Source organism: Meleagris gallopavo, chromosome Z, assembly GCF_000146605.3.
Source record: "Meleagris gallopavo isolate NT-WF06-2002-E0010 breed Aviagen turkey brand Nicholas breeding stock chromosome Z, Turkey_5.1, whole genome shotgun sequence".
Taxonomy (NCBI): Eukaryota; Metazoa; Chordata; class Aves; order Galliformes; family Phasianidae; genus Meleagris; species Meleagris gallopavo.
In genome coordinates, this window is record NC_015041.2 from 64,942,817 (window position 1) to 64,949,697 (window position 6,881).

The window sequence follows — 6,881 nt, forward strand, 5'->3', positions numbered from 1 at the left end:
TGTTTTCTTTTTTAACTTGTTTTCCAATTGCAAAGCAGACATCTGGCAGCTCTCTGGTGGCAATAGCTGATACACACACTGCTCATTGCGCTTTACCCATTTCTCTGTGGGAGGTAGGAAAAGAGGCAAAAGAATCCATGGTTTCAGATTCAAGCCTTTATTCTTATCCTGCGCAATTCCATAAGGGGATGATTTCCTCCTCCTCCCAGCCTCAGGCTTGTGCTTTCTATTATTGCCAAAAGACTCGACTAGCAGGAAAGGCTTCCCTTGCCTTTAAAATCAGGGAAATTATTTCTGGCTTCTCCTCTTGCATGTACCATTGTTGATTTCTCCTCCCATGTCTTGAGCTCCTCCTTCCCTCACATCCCCAGAAGCAAGGGGCATCCATGCTGGTGTGGGGACACCTGGTTCAGTTCTGCCACCTGGCTTGCCTGATGCTTGCTGCTGCAGGGATCACAGCAGGTGCTCTGTGGGGAGCACCTGACAGGCTGTTTTTCTGTGGGAAGAGTCCTCAAGGAGAACACTGGGATGCAGGAAGGCGAGGAGAGAAGGGAGTCCATGTGCGACTTTATCTGCCATGATTTGTCCAGTTTGTCCCTTGACTTCTAGAAGTAGAACACAACAGAACTGTCTGTGACCTCAAGCTCTCAGCTTAATATTTAATTATGATTTGGATCACTGTGATGTTGATTAAGACTAAGTAAATATATACTACACATAAATGATTTCATTCTAAATCAACAAATTTTCCCTAGTAATGATCATCATTAGCCCAGAATGTTTCTCATGCCGACAGTGTCTTAATAGATAGAAATTATTTTTGTTTTAAAATAACCCCCACACGCCCCAGTGTAATTTTGAATATTAATTCATTCTTATTCCCATATCCATGACAATCTTGCTTGAAGTTGTTTAGGCTTATATGAGAATGATCACATTTTGTTCTTACGCAAACTACAGAGTCTTCTTTTGGTAGTGATGCATTTCAGCTTTCACATCAATGCTGACACAAATTAATTGTCAAGATATTTCACATAGTCAGTAGAGGGGCCTAACCTCATATGACACTTGCTTTGTTCTCTATCACAGAATACACGCCTGGTAGCCTCAAAATGATTTTGATAGCTGGCTCCAACTGTGCAGGCTTGTACATAGCATCAGTAGATATCTCTATCATTTTTTTCTTCCTACCACATTTACCCTACTGTCTTTGCTCCAACTCACTTACATTGCAAGAAATTGACCTTTAAAAAAAAATCAAAGCACTGAATTATGATATTAAGCAGACTTATATCTGTGTAAGAGTAACAACTCTGCAGTGCCAGCCTCAGATAACATCTTCAAGTAATTTTCTGAATAACACTGATCAGTCAGTCTTAAAACTGCATTTCTCAAATTCTAAACTAGCCATCACCATGTTTGGAGTTATCACATGAATATGTATTATAATGCTTTAGAATGTCTGAATGTATAAATATAAAAAAAGAGCATTGAAGAAAAGTTAAAGCATTTAACAATAGGCTCGACTGAAAACTCAGGCTAGAAATTTCTGCACTGAATGCTGAGAATGCACAATAGCAGCAAGCCCAGCATGGTAAAGATGCGCCATTACTTTTTACTTCATATCAGTTTGAGGCTGTCAGCAGCTCTTAATGTGCCTTATTAAAGGATTCTGCTAGAATATGTAGAACAGCCTTGTTGAGTAGGAAAAAGAAAAAAAAAAAAAAGAGTAAAATAAAACCTCAAAACCTGCAGTCCACAATTTTGGTTTCACTGCAGTGATAGTAATAATCTGCAATTTTTCTTTCAAGCTTGATCACAGGGTGGGAGAGTAAGAGCTAGAGAAGACTTTAAGCAGAAAATTGAACGTGAATCAGAAGGAAACAGAATTGGAATGATTTTGTGGCTCTGTCTTTTTTTTTGCTGAGAACATTTATGGTTCAGTTTGCAAGTGGCTAACACAGTATTTGTGCTAACCAGAGGGACACCCATGTTCTGCAGCAGAAGAATTGGTTTGGTACCAGTGTAAGGGATACCACCACCACAGTGATTTATTTATCCAAACTACTAAGACACTAGGGCCATTCTAACTATTAGAGACAATTAATGTTTCAACTGCCGCTATATTTTCCTGCTCTGAATCACTATATGTGGGGTCTTCTTTAATGTGTTGCATGTGTGCAGACTATCCCTTCTGTCTGCAGAATGTAGATGTCTGTGTGATAGGTTACTCCCAGGACACAGATACAGTTTAACCAAAGCCATCATCACAGACTGATGGCAATGATCTGATCACATATTCATTATCCGTAAGGTCTGTATTGCTTTACCTTTTGGTTTCACATTATGCTGCCTAGACTCTGACCTGTGTAAAGTGCTACCACCAGAGTCTTAAATCAGCATAAGGAGTTTCATCATGTCACACTAATCTTGAAGGAATAGCTGTGGCTCATTTACACAATTAGAATTGAGCTGTTGGGGTTGGTCCAAACGTGGGCCATGAAGATGTTAAGTGCTGGAGCACCCCTCTTACGAAGAAAGAGAGGGAGCTGGGTTTGTTCAGCTTTACTCATTCTTTACTCACTCTTTACTCAAAGAGCGGTGATGTGCTGGCACAGGCTGCACAGAAAAGCTGTGGGTGATGACACATCCCTGGAGGTGTTTAAGGCCAGACTGGTTATCAGCACTTTGTGGCAAAGCGGTTGAAACTGGGTGGGCTTTAAGGTCCCCTTCTACCCGAGGCACTCTGTGACAGTCAGAGGGAAAAACTCAGTAAACTCACTTTAAAAGCAATTTTGATACTAGCTGCTTTCCTCCATCACTTTTCAAGTGGATCAGCTGGGTGCCATGTCTGTACTGTCTCTGAGCTTTCTGAAAAGTGAAAAGTGACCAAGTTTATGCTATACAGTCTGTCTGTCCAATTTCTTTCTTGTTTATAAGTAAGTCATAGTTTCAGTACCAGTTAAATAAGAGAAAAAGAGCAATTAAAATGTGGGATTTAAGCTCTTATATTTTACCTCACACCTGTGACTGACAAAATCTTTGTGCATGACTGGGTACTGTGGCTCTGATGATATGCTGCAACTTGTTGAGCTGTAGTAACTTCAGTGTCTGTCTGAGCCCTCAGGGACTGTCTACACACAAAAGTTTTAGTGTTTAACTCCACCTTATTGGTACAATAATACATTTAACCATATTAAAGTGCAGCGTTGCCCTCAAAGACAGATGCAGTGTAAAAGTAAGTAAAACCATATAATTTAGTCTTGTAAGGAAATTGGAGTAAATTATGCCACTATGAAGTACTTTTATACCTAATTATAATCTTAGCTGTAGGACGAAATGCCAACAAATCACCTCTCTCTGTCTATACCAATGCAAATATTGTGTGGAAACCTTAGGTGAAATAACGCAGTACTTTCACATTGTCAAAATTATAACAGAACACATACTTTAAATCCTTATGGCTCTGATATGTGCACCATTCACCAGGGGAAGAATTATTACATTCAGATTTTGTAAAGGAAAATATTTGGGGTGGGAGGAAAATACACAAATTGTAGAATGTGGGGACAGTCTTGGATGAGAGAGGTTAAAGTTTTTTGTTCAAGCAAGAAATAGGGTATTAAAAATTCAGGGGCTGGACCAAGGGTCACATTGAATTGTTAAGATTCCTACATTACATATTCATTTGGTCATTCATGACAACTAGGTGACTTCAGAAAAGTGGAATTTAGGATAGTAACAGGACAGTCAGCAAACAAGTTTTGCTGTATTTCTTGGAAGAGACAGATTTGAAACTTGGGATCTGTCTGTAATGTACTCACTTCTTACAGAGGAGAAAGAAAGCATGAATCTCACAGATATATTAGATAGACTGAACTAAAAGCTACCACAAATATGCTGCACATATGCAGAAAATTCTATGTATCAGGAAATTTTGATGGAGGTTCAGCATGTCTCCTGGAATGGATAATAGATTACAGCCCATTTCTTGTCACTTGATTTGGAAGTATTGCAATAGCTGCCATAACATCCTCTGCTTGGCAAAATGAATTGATGAAATGAGTAGGGCACACTCTTTTTGTCTTCTGAGGAAAGCGAGGTGAGGTGAGGGCTGATCTTCAGTCCAGAAATGGTTCCTGATGGGAAGGAGTCATTACTGTCCAGAGTAAAAGGACAGCTATTGCCATCCCTCATTTGTAGTGCATGACTGTATCTTCCACTTTTGATAGTAACGTACCAGAAACAGTGGAGGGTGGCCCAACACAATTAGCTCTGAGAAGAAGCATCTTCTTCCACCATCTTATGGTATCTCTTTTTTTTTTTTTTTAAGCACTTGCTTTTTTTAATGCAGCTGAATTAAGGCATGGCATTGTCAAGACACATTTTAGGAAAGCATCCCTTGATGCAGTGTGTGCACAATTGCTCTGTGCTAATTGTGGGGCTGCACACATTAATTGGATAATTTGAGCACAGAGTATCCAGAAAAAGGTAGAAACCCTAGAAACAGTTTATTTGCTGGATGTGTCACAAAGATGAAAACAGCTGCAGCAGAAACCAGAATCTGACTGTTGCACCACTTCAGGCTTTTCATTACTTTAATTAAGAAATACTGGGAAGCGTGTTAAGTTACTAGGCTTTACATCATACACTAATATACATCACAACTCATCAATTAAGAAGAATCTAATATTTAAAAATTTTTATCTGCAGAGTTTTAGATTTCTCCAATTCCAGTGCACTTTATGTGTATCAAAGGCTATTTATTAACAGATATAGCTTCTAAATCTCTGCTTAGCCCAAGGAAGGTAGCCTAGCATTTGCTCTTCCCTGTATCATGGGACAGTGTCTAGAGTCACAGCTATTCAGGATACAGAGCTAAGCTCAGCTAGTGAGGATGGCTTTCAAGCCACCTTTAGTTACCTTTCCCTGACTTTACTATGCCCCTATATAGCCTTCAGTATTTCCCCTGCAAGAAGAGCTGCAGAGAAGGATGTGCAGGTAATGGCTATGTTGGACATCATTCTTGCACCATCTAAGTGCAAAGAAGAGAAGGTGCTCTGAGGTTTCGTAAAACTGAGAACAACTTCCCTCCAAGCTGTCCCAGCACATGATGAATATGAGTTCCCAGGCAGCCCAAGTGTTACCCTCACTTACAAATGGAACTTAAGGATCATGAACTCCATCATTTCATGGTGCATGCCTGTTCATTGACACTGACATCTTCATCTCCCTTGCCTGCCCTTCTGTTACAACTCTCTAGTCATGGGAGCCATCCCACAGTTTTTCAATGATGTTCTGCAGAAGTGTGCACAGCTCTTAACTCATCTCTTAACTCCTCTTGATTGAGGAGTCATTTAAGTCAGGTCTCTGATGAGACAGTTTTACTGGCTAGAGTGGCTGGGTCCCCTTTGTGCTTCTTCTAAGATGCTCTCCTGCTGACCTCTGATCTTTTATCTTACTCTGGGTATCTATTGCTGCTGCTGGCATGTAAACAGTAAGAGTCCAGTGGATCCCCTGTCCCAACAGCATTACTTTAAAATTTACTTTAAAGCTTTCTTCTTCAATGTTAGTTGTGCCAGCAGTGTTAGTTGAGCTAACAATGTTAATTCTAGCTAACTTAAACAAATAAGAGTCAACTCCAGAGATATGAATAGCCTACAGACTCTAAAGGTGCAGCTTAATCTTACACACTTGGCATAAAGAATTCCTTTGGAGGAATAGACACACACTTGATGTATGTAGGTCACTCTGAAAGTAATTCCTCCTGTTTCTTTCCATGGAAACTACAACAGGAACAATGAGCACAACACTGTTTAACAGAGCACATTCTCTCTACAAAATACTATTTTTCAATATAATCATCACCACTAGCTGTGCATTTTAGATGGTGATAAACAAAAGCCTTCATGCCATGTTCTAACTTCTGCACCAGCGGAGGTGATCCACTGTTACTGTCATCATTGCTGAAACGCAGCACCCACCACCTAACATTCACTGTTTGGTCTCCATAAATGTACAGCAAGTGTCAATGGATGTCAATGGGTGCCAATTTTTTTCCATATGGAGGAATTCAATTCCACACCTTTGCTTCATATTCACTTCCATGTCAGATGTCATTCTGTCAGGCTGCCCCTCTGCTGCCATTTGTCACACAGCAACAACATGGAACAGAATATTGTCTGGAAGGTTTAGTCTCTGCTGCCATTCCTCCAATATCTGCATGTGACATTCTGGGCATTACTTTCAGAGCAGTATATATATACAGTATTATACAAGGATATCTAATACCTACTAGTAGTCTATCATTTTTAAATTTTTATTTATTTTTAGTTCAAATTACAAGGACTACTCGGAAGCAGATGTGAGTTACTGAATTCCTTGGTATAGAAAACATAGCACCACTGATATTTATCAATGTTTGCTGAATGTTTGCAGAGGTCAAACAGTGGATGTGAGCACAGTGAGGTGGTGCGTTTCAGCAGCACCAACAGTGACTGTGGTCACCTCTGCTGGTGCAGATTTTCATGAGCAAGGTATGCAGGTTCCTGTTTATCCTTGGTGAAAATGCAACACTGGTGATGGTGACAGTGGGTCACCTTTGTTGGTGCCGATTTGGAGGAGCACAGCACACATGGTCTTGTTCATTGCCGGAGAAAATGCAAAACTAATGGTAATGACTATGCTGAAAAATAGTATTTTGTCGCTAAAAATGTGTTCTATCGAACAGTGTTATTGTGCTCTTTGTATCTGTTGTAGTTTCCATGGAATTAAATTGGAGGCATTACTTCCAGAGCAACCTACATAGAAAGGATAACAGAAGCTACAAAAATAATTAGTAGTAGTAGACAAAAAATAACTTCTCCATGAATTTACAGTTA

The 6,881-nt window shown here is 39.8% G+C and overlaps 1 long non-coding RNA gene across 2 annotated transcripts in view; it reads right to left on the minus strand.

The window, feature by feature from the left end:
* The window catches only part of LOC109364114, a 44,323-nt gene that overhangs the window by 8,523 nt on the left and 28,919 nt on the right, over positions 1-6,881 (minus strand). Inside the window, exon 3 of one of the 2 annotated variants that reach the window (XR_004162247.1) lies at positions 125-605. The exons of the other annotated variant lie outside the window; for it this stretch is intronic. This is a non-coding gene — a long non-coding RNA (uncharacterized LOC109364114). Of the gene's footprint in view, positions 1-124; positions 606-6,881 lie in introns of those variants that run through there. 2 annotated transcript variants of the gene reach the window in all.